The sequence below is a fragment of the Propithecus coquereli genome, unplaced genomic scaffold (assembly GCF_000956105.1).
Source record: "Propithecus coquereli isolate 6110/MARCELLA unplaced genomic scaffold, Pcoq_1.0 Scaffold479, whole genome shotgun sequence".
NCBI lineage: Eukaryota > Metazoa > Chordata > Mammalia > Primates > Indriidae > Propithecus > Propithecus coquereli.
In genome coordinates this window covers 753913-763455 of record NW_012150607.1, presented here as the reverse complement: position 1 = coordinate 763455, position 9543 = coordinate 753913, and the positions used below count along the sequence as shown (strand labels likewise).

Below are 9543 nucleotides of genomic sequence, written 5' to 3'. Positions count from 1 at the left end.
TTTTTTTTTTTATTTCAGCATATTATGAGGGTATAGATGTTTAGGTTACGTATGTTGCCCTTGCCCCTCCTCCCCCTCCAAGTCCGAGTTTCAAATATGTCCATTCTTCGGGTGGTGCACATTGCACTCTTGAAGCACCTACTTTTGCTGGAGAGGAAAGTGAAGGCTGCATGGAACAATGATGCATGACTTGAGAATGGAAAAATGAATACAAGGTTAGCAGGTGCACAAACGGAAAAAAGGACATTCTGGACAAAAGAAATAAAATGTGCAAATAAAAAAATGGAAAAGAAAAAGTAAAGAAAAGGGTCAGGCATGTAAGAACATGTTCTCTTAAGGAAACAGTGCAGTCACTGAGTCTGACATGGAAGGTGTCCAAGGCAGCAGGGAGTCTGATGGGATCAGTGCTGGAATCAGAGGAAGGACAGGCCACACTTTGTTTTTAAGGTGTTATCACATTATAATAAAGACTGGGGATTTATTCCCATAGAAAATGCAGTCACTCATAATAGAAGAGGACCTGTTATTTTTCAGTGTTATATGAAATAATCCTGTAGTAGAGGAAAGGATAGGGGTGAAGTTGTAGAAATAGAAACAGAGAGACAACCCAGCAAGCTATTGAAAAATTCTCTGAGAGGCAATTACACCTGAAATAAAGATATTTTGTTTTCAGATATAAAGAATATGAGTGCATGTAACAAAATGCCAATTGTTATAGTTTATTCTTTCCCCCAGGAATAGAAAATAAATATAAAGTAGTTAGGTTTTATTTTTGTGTTTTCAAAAATAAATATTCACTATATTAGCTGCTTTTGACCTACTATCACTCTAACTGACTGTTACACATATATTCAGTTTTTTTTTCTCCAGAATCTTACCAAGAAGGTCATTCTGGGGTATCCACTTGTACAGCCGAGTGTTAGGTCCTAAGGTGTCTGGTTTCTTGCCATCAAATCTCCATAGAACCTGTTAGGGAAAAGAAAATACCTTGTTCCATGGTGGAACTCCAAAGTTATGGCATGGGAAAACTCTAAAAGGGTTATCAATCATCTGGTTAAATCCCCTCCATATAAAAGATGAAGAAATGAGAACAAGGTTGTTAAGTAATGAGAACTACTAAAACTCTGAGGTAAATAGAATAACCAGATTTCATGTGCATAGTGTTATAATCAATTTGGTATACAAGGAATTCTAAGTAACTTAGAGAAATTATATTTTGAATGATAAATGCAAATATTTAAGAAATCATTTGACAGTCAAGGTAATTCTAGCATAAAAACATACATTAGTAATGATCTATACATTTATTTTGTTTATTTTATACTAGCTGTCATCTTATAAAATTAATATTAATCTGTTTATTTGTTTTTCTAAATGTTTTATTTTTAATTATTTTGGACACATAATAGTTGTAAATATGTATGGGGTATATGTGATGTTTTGATATAGGTTTACAATGTGTAATTATCAAATCACGGTAATTGTGGTATCTGTCACATCAAGCATTTGAGTAATTGTTTATATCTACTTGGCCTATAAAGTAATTTCATTACAGTCAGGCATTATTTGATTTACAAAAAAGCAAATCAGTAAGATCAGCTACTTGTCAAAAATATATCAATGCTGCATTGGTAGTATACATAACTAGTATACATAACTAGTATACATAACTGTTAGAAATAAGTTATCGAGCACTTCTCCCAAGCAAAATTTTAAGTGGCAATTTTTGACAAAAACTTGGAGTGTTATCACTATTTCTAGTTTTCAAAATTCTTTCAATGTAGAAAAACAGAGCTGGTGGTCAATTTACGAATAACAACCCAGCCGTTGAAAAAGGCTAAAAGTGTGTTTTGCTAAATTTTACTCACTAGATCGTTAACACTTAGATGATAGGCTACAGCAGTGATTCCTATGGTCTGCTATAACTAAGCCATTTCCATGCCCAGTACCAAAATAAGCTTATTGTAGATTTCCCGGGCAATCCTTATGAATAAAATTTAGAAGTGTTTACCTTCCACTTGCTATTTGAGTGTTGAAGTATTTCAAGTTTTCAGCAAAAAAGTGGCACAGGTCATTAGGAGAAGTCTATTTCAGATAGAAAACTAAAAAGTAATTCACAAATACACACATAGACTGCAAGTGTATTCTATGTATTAGTAAATAAGTTCCTACTATATGTCATGGAAGGGGCATCTGAACCTCTTCCCATTTTTGGCTTCCTTCTGATTGACTCCTTCCTTTATTCCATTCTCCCTCCTCAGTTAGGAGGCGATGTGAATCTAGTGATTGGAGTAGAATCCTTGTGGGGCCACGTTTTATAATGCACAAGTTCTACTCTAAGGGCAGGATCCCATCTGCATCTTTTCACTACGTTCAGGCCCCGACCAGCAAGGCAGGCAAGGTTTTCTCTTTCTGTAAATCTGCTCAGCTAAGTGGGTATCTGGAGTAGTGATTTTTCAGCCTAGGGGCCATTCTTTCTCTGAATAGAATCCTGCACAGCATACTGAATAGGCCTATTCCAAATTTATAGGAAGGTGCTTCCTTCGGCAGCATATATTCCAAATTTATTGGAAGTACAAAAGGTTAGATCGCACGGGAAGCCTAAACTGCAATGCATTGCAGACTTTTTTCAATACCTGCTTATTGTTATTGTGCTAGTGCAGACACTCACTAAAATTTAACTCCTCTCTGATAATATCTATAGTGTATACAGTGCCTTCCAAAATTCTGTTAAAAATAGGATCAAATGACAGAGTAGAATTTGGTGATTTCTCTGTACATGCTTGCAATACCATGATAATACCAGAACTTCACTGCACTTCTTAAGTATACTTGTTTATGATCACAATGTTAGTGTCGAAGTTATTAAAAATGAAAATCTACGTTATTACCATTTTAGCATCTTCCGTATATATTTTAGTTTTGAGCTGATATCTGAGATAAGTAGAGCTATGCTAAAATAGTTAACCTTTTGGACAGAGAATTTCTGCAGCTGTGCTCTTTACAAAGTTTAACAGAGTCAATCATTCAGTAGCTGTCCACCACCAGGCACTTTATCTAACCTTTTGTGGGATCTGGGCAAGGGCTGAAGCAATCACGTTGGCCCTTTCTTCTGTCATGTTACTGACCATTGACCCCAGAGAAAACACCACGACACCATTCTCTCCAGAGCTCTGGACAAAGTCTTCCACCTCCTGTGAAGAAAGAATGTGTTCCATCACAAATGGGTATCAGTACAACAACATAGTTGAAAGGATTTTTACAAACATCTAAGAGGAGAAAATCAAGAATCAATAATTCTTCTTCTATTGAAGAATCATTAGAGTAAGAATTATTTTTTAACTGACCTAATCATGAAGTTTTTGGAAAGAAATGTGTATTATGAGATAGAGGGCTTCTATTTTATATATTTGTGCAAATATGTGTTTGCATGTAGATATGTGTGTCGGAAGAAGAAATGAAGTAGAGCTGTTACAATGTAGTTGGGAGAGATAATGCTAGAAAGTATCATACACAGACTCTTCATGTATATTATTATATTTACTAATATAGGTTCTCAAATGTGGCTTCCCTTGGGTTTAATTGTGTATGGTTGTAGTTCTACTAAATCACTTCTGTTCATTTCAGGCATTTTTCTGTAGAATTTTTTTACTTTGGAGCCATTGGAGTCATTCCTTGACTATGAGCAAGGAAGAAATCTTACTAAGGATTGGGATGAATTTTTTTATCTATATTTCTTTAGTTCTATAATCTTTTATACCTCACTTAATATTTTTCAGAGTTTCCCAGTCTTTTGCCCTAAAGAAAAAAAAAAAGAGTATACACACACACAAACACACACACACTCACACACTTAAAAGCTGGAGGTTAAGAGTCACTGATATTTAGAATTATGATATTATGGTTTGGACTTTTAGAGAAATAGTCCCAAGGGTTCCATTTATAATACATAATTATGAGGGCTGTGTAGAAAGTATCTAGCCATCGTTAATAGAACAATAAAGTATAACATGGGTGGATAATTTCTGGACAGCCCTTCTCTAGGGTGTATAGTTACATAGCTGAATGATTAGATTTCTTAGGTCATTGTGTAGATGACATTTTTTTTTTATCCTGAAATTGCATGATTAAATTGATGAGCTATTTATAACTGTCTGGGAGAAACTGTCATTATCCTTTCACTGTGTCCCACAGACAGCACCTGCATCACACTGGAGAGAATCACCAAGCTTTGTGTCATGGAGATCTGGTCACTGTCTTGAGGAGTTCAATCACTCTCTGTAAAACTCCTGGTGATTATGTGCTTGCTTGGAGTTGACTGAGAATTATTTTGACTGTTGTTTCCCATTGTGTGCCAAATTTTGAATTTAAATACACTCTCTACAGAAATAATTCCAAATTGCTCAATGTATTCTCCCACCAAAGAAAAAAACAAACAAACCAAAACAAATCAAAGAGAAAAAAGAATAAATGTAGAGCCAAGGATTTCCTGGATATTACGTCAAAATCGTATACTCATTTTTTGTTGTTGTTCCTTTCATATTAAATTCATATATTGTTTTTTCTTCTCTGTGAAATAATCATTCCTTCAACATAACAAGTAAACTTTCATATATTAATCCTTGGAGTAAACCTTCTGTGTAAAACTGTGTTTACAAAAAAATTCCAAATTTGAAAAATATAGTTTTAACTAAATGACATCGGTTTTTAAAGGAGAGTCAGCGTGTTACTATTCCATGTAATACAAAGAAAAAGAGGGTATTCTGTGTAATTTTAGTTTCCTGATGCCACATTTCATGTAACTTGTGTTTAATGTTTTGTCTCACTGGCTAACTGCCCCCCAAAACATTATTCATCCATCCATTCAGTATCAAAGTAATACAACCTCTTTTTACAGATACATTACTGATCTCATTCTGTTATATCTTTGTGAAAACAATACAAGATCAATGTAAGAAATTTTGTAATGGAATGAAAATGTAACAGAAAAATAATGAGTTTCACCCGTATTCTCTGTCCAGGGATATTCCCAATTAAATATGTGTACTTTGATTATGGTTTTTATTCTGTTTATATAACATAATATACTTATGTGACATATATTTAGAAAATTTTCATCTTATTTTATATACCTTTCATCCTACAAAAAAGTGATATTGTTCTCTTCATTGTTTTGCCCCTTAGTTTCCAACTAATCTTGCATTCTGCTGATTAATTACTTTATGGTAAAATTATTGTTGTGGTATGGTATGCACAGTGTATGAGTTTTTAATCATTTTTGTGTAAGATATTTAAGTTACTTCCAGTGTTTATTTTATGTAGATCTGCCACAAATATTAAATCTGTCCATCTTGATTTATTTTTTCTCCGTACAGTTTCATGTAAGCATACTGTGAAACCAACAGCTATATGCATTTTTAAAACACTTGGTATATTTTGCCAAATGTCTTACTATTTTATTAATAAAATACACCAGCATTATCTAAGAATCTAGTATTCAGTGGAAAAGCAAGCAATTTGGGGTCACAATTACTTTATATAGTAATTAGAGAACAGATTTCACAACTATTGACTTCAAATCATCATGCAAGTTAGTAGCAACAGCTATTACTAGTAATTATCACTATTGTACTACTAGTCATCTTGCTCCTTGTTCTTCTCATCATATTCTCTTCCCCCTCCTACTGGCACTATCACCTTCCTTTAATGTGAATGGGGAAATTTATTGAGAATATCGTTAGATTGAATAAGAATTTCATTAATCTTACCTCTCCTCTTGTCCCTTGTGAAAGTTATCATAAACAATTTACATTCCACATAGATACTGAGTTTTACCTTTGAATAAGATTTCAGTTTTACGTTCGTGCTAATAAGAAAGCAGACAAAAAGATCTTGTAAAAGATCACATAATAGCACACTAAAAAGCCCGTTTTCTCCTTTCATCTTAAAAGTATGATATTAAAGTAAAATATATTTGGTTCTTAGTTTCCATCATGAGGAATATTATTTTATATGCTGGCAGAATTCTTTTGTAACTCAAATCTAAGGTCACTTTTCAGATACAAGTAATAGAACTTAGTTGGTCTTTATTATATATGGACTGTACATTTTCTCTGTGCTTCTCTAACAGGCAATTATGATGTCAAGACAAAAGCTTCCCTGGGGAGCTTTATTGGGGTATCCTGTAGACTTGGCCTAAGGCAGGAAACACCTGCTCTGATAAGTAAACCATCCCTTTTATGCTCTAAGAGGTAAAACTCTGGGATCTCAGTGAGGAATGATTTCAATGCTGGAGTGAAGCAAGTAAACATTAAGTTCTGCTGTAACTATTTTGGGAACACCTTTATATTGGTGAGGAACAGTGTTCCTTTTACGCTAGAATAATGGTGAAGAGCCTCAACTCTTACAATAAATAAACAAAACCAAACAAATGGGAATATGTTCACCTTAGGCAGGGGTTTGGCAGGTTTGCAATGGAGTCCTCCAACGAAATCAAAATTTGGTAAGAGTGGGCGAGGAAATTCAAAATCCCAGTAGGTTCTAATGAGCCACATATCAGCTTTCTTCATTGTCTCATATAACGTAGTGGGTCTGCCTGAAGGGCAAAAAAAGAAAACAAAAGGTAGATGACACAAGAGAGTTGTCCTGAGAATATAAAAATAATTTCCTGAAAGGAGCTGGAATAAAGTAGCCAAAGATATATAAAGTGTGCTTTGATAAAACAGACATATATAGGCATGATTTAATTTCCATGTACTATATATGTTGCTCACAGGTTTGTATAAGAAAAGCAAAGTGCTAAGAGACTTTTTAGAGGAGACTATGTCTCTAACGTCACATCAGTATATTCACAATCATCAGTAATTATTAATATAAGCCACTATGGAATTACCCATGCATTTGTTTCTTTTCTAAAGCTGCAATAGGAACAAGTATGCTTTTAAAAAACTCTTTAAGCTCCACTATCAATTATTCCTACCAAACTGATAAAAACTTCCTTCTAATAATTACTCCATTTTGTTACTTCAATTTATGAAGCTAGTCTCATGATCCTTGGTTTGCCAATTATATCAAGAGTTTTTTGAAAATATGGTTGAAATCCTTGTACCTATTACTTCTTTGGGTTCATGGGAAGATCTTAATAATATTGTATTTTAAAAATAAGTATACTTGGAAATGACATGTGGAAATTTTCAAAAGTTATAGAAATGGATAATTTTTGCTCGCCCTTCATTTAGTTCCTATTTTTCATAATGTAGAGGTATATTTTAATAAAATATAGATAAAAATTTGGATGTTCACGTGCCAATAAGATTTTAGGCCTTAAAATAAATAATCTCTAAGCCCTTAGTGAAGGAATGTAGAAATATTAGAAACCTCAAATTTTAGGTGTCTGTTTCTGAGATAGAGCAATCTCTCAACTGTGAAGGAATTCTTCTGAATATCAAAAATATTTTCATTTCTAAATAAGGAAAATAAGGTATACGAGGAGAAACAATTTCTTCAATGCTATGTTAATAGTTGTGCCAGAACAATGTATAATTCCTCAGTCTACACATCAGCCTTCGTCAAGGTGTTTCTTGGTGTGTCTGTTAACTTTTAATAAAGATGAAAAAATGGATAGTACAATGGATAGGGGATTGCTTAAAGAAATCTTAAATGCTTTAATTTGTACATTTATGACTTCGTGGAGTGTGCTATAGGAGTGACGGCCACAAGGTTCTAAGTGATCCTATGATCTTTCCATAATGTTTGTGCGATTGATAGATCATCTTAGGTTTTCCATTAATCATTTCAGTTACAAAACATACAGTCCTCTGACTTCGTATTCATACAAGCTCACCTTCCAAATTCACAAGAAGAGATAGGAATTAACAATCACGAATTAAAAACATGACTTACCTAGTACTTCACTGTAAAACTGATTCCACTTCTTCATATTAAATGTTTGGAACCAAAAGTCAAAATAAAGCATATATAAAATATTTTTTACCCTCTCTATGAATGTCATTTGATCACTTAATTCTGACATAAGTACAGGTACGTAGGAAGGAGGGAATAGAAGTCCTCCACTATACTTCTCAAATGTGTAGCCAAAAGAGAAGCGGAGACTGTACACAAGGGGTGTTTTAAGTATTTCAGCCAGGAGCTCACCACAGGGACCAAAGGCATCTGCAAAAACAACATCAAACTTTGACTCCTCTAGTTTTGTCATAAGTTTGTTGTTTAAAACTGCATCTTTACAAATCTTTCTAATACAGTCAGAATATTCCCACATAATTTCTTCTACTAGTGAAAAATATGACCAAAACGTATTCTTTGGAGTATCATATATCATTTTCTTCATCAGTTTCCAAAAAAGATCCTCAAAGTCCTTTTTAGTTAAAGATGTGGGATAAACTTCAAATTTAATAGCAGATGTTTTGCTGGGATGAACAAGAATGGAAAATGAAGATGTCAGTACAGTCACCTCGTGTCCTCTCTGGACAAGTTCATCCAGGATTGTCTTCATATTCATCCAGTGGCTGAAATCTGTGGGCCACACCAGCACCTTTCCACAAGTCCCAGAGCTAAAGTAACCACTCAGCTGTATCAGCAGAAGAACTGAAGCCAATTTCATAGCCATCTTGGTGAAATGCAATACTTTTTATTCCAGTTGCTGGTCCTTTCTGTCATTTCTCATGCTTATAGCTAAGGATAAATCAATCAAGGTAAAATTTAACTCCTACACTCAAAGTAAGTCCATTCTCTGAGAAGTCTGAGAATGTGATTGGCAAGTGGACAAACCAAAGGTAGATGACCTCGTATTTACTCAAATGTGTTTAATGTCCCTTTCTGTTTATAAGTGCATTAATCCAGCTAATTTTGATGACCTTGCATGCGAAAGTAATATGTCTTATGTAATATATGTTAGAGTACTATCAAAAATAGTGGCAACCACGCCAACATTTATTGTTTTGGGACTTTTTGATAAAGGCCAGTCTCACTGGAGATAAGTGATAGCTCATTGTGGGTATCCCAAGAATGGAAAGACAAGCACCACATGTACTCACCATCAAATTGGTATTAACTGATCAACACATAAGTGCACATATAAGAATAACATCTATTGGATGAGAGGGGAGGGGGGAGGAGGGAGGAGGGGACGGGTATATGCATACACAAAGAGTGCAATGCGCACCACCCGAAGGATGGACATATTTGAAACCCGAACTTGGCGGGGGGCAAGGGCAACATACGTAACCTAAACATCTGTACCTCCATAATACGCTGAAATAAACAAAAAAAAAATAGTGGCAAGTGAGAAGCTCCTGGGTCTGCAGTCCCTTGACACAGAACTAGAAATAAAGTAATTATACAGCTGAGTCATTTGTATATCATGGTTCAAAGATTTTTTTTTTGTAAGACTCTGTTGATATGTAATGTATATACCACATGATTAACCAATGATTGACTAAAATTAAATGTTTCCTAAGACACTCAAATAATTGCGCATCCACTACAACAAATAGTTTTATCTCCCTAAAAGTAACCCTGTGCCCT

The 9543-nt window shown here is 34.3% G+C and overlaps 1 pseudogene across 1 annotated transcript in view; it reads right to left on the bottom strand.

The window, feature by feature from the left end:
- The window catches only part of LOC105819303, a 13743-nt pseudogene extending 5075 nt beyond the window's left edge, over positions 1-8668 (bottom strand). The window contains exons 1-4 of the transcript XR_001137954.1: positions 7903-8668; positions 6447-6595; positions 3063-3194; positions 818-966 (exon numbers count right to left, since the gene is read on the bottom strand). The product of XR_001137954.1 is annotated as a UDP-glucuronosyltransferase 2B31-like (transcript). The remainder of the gene's footprint in view (positions 1-817; positions 967-3062; positions 3195-6446; positions 6596-7902) is intronic.
- Positions 8669-9543: the final 875 nt, after the last annotated feature.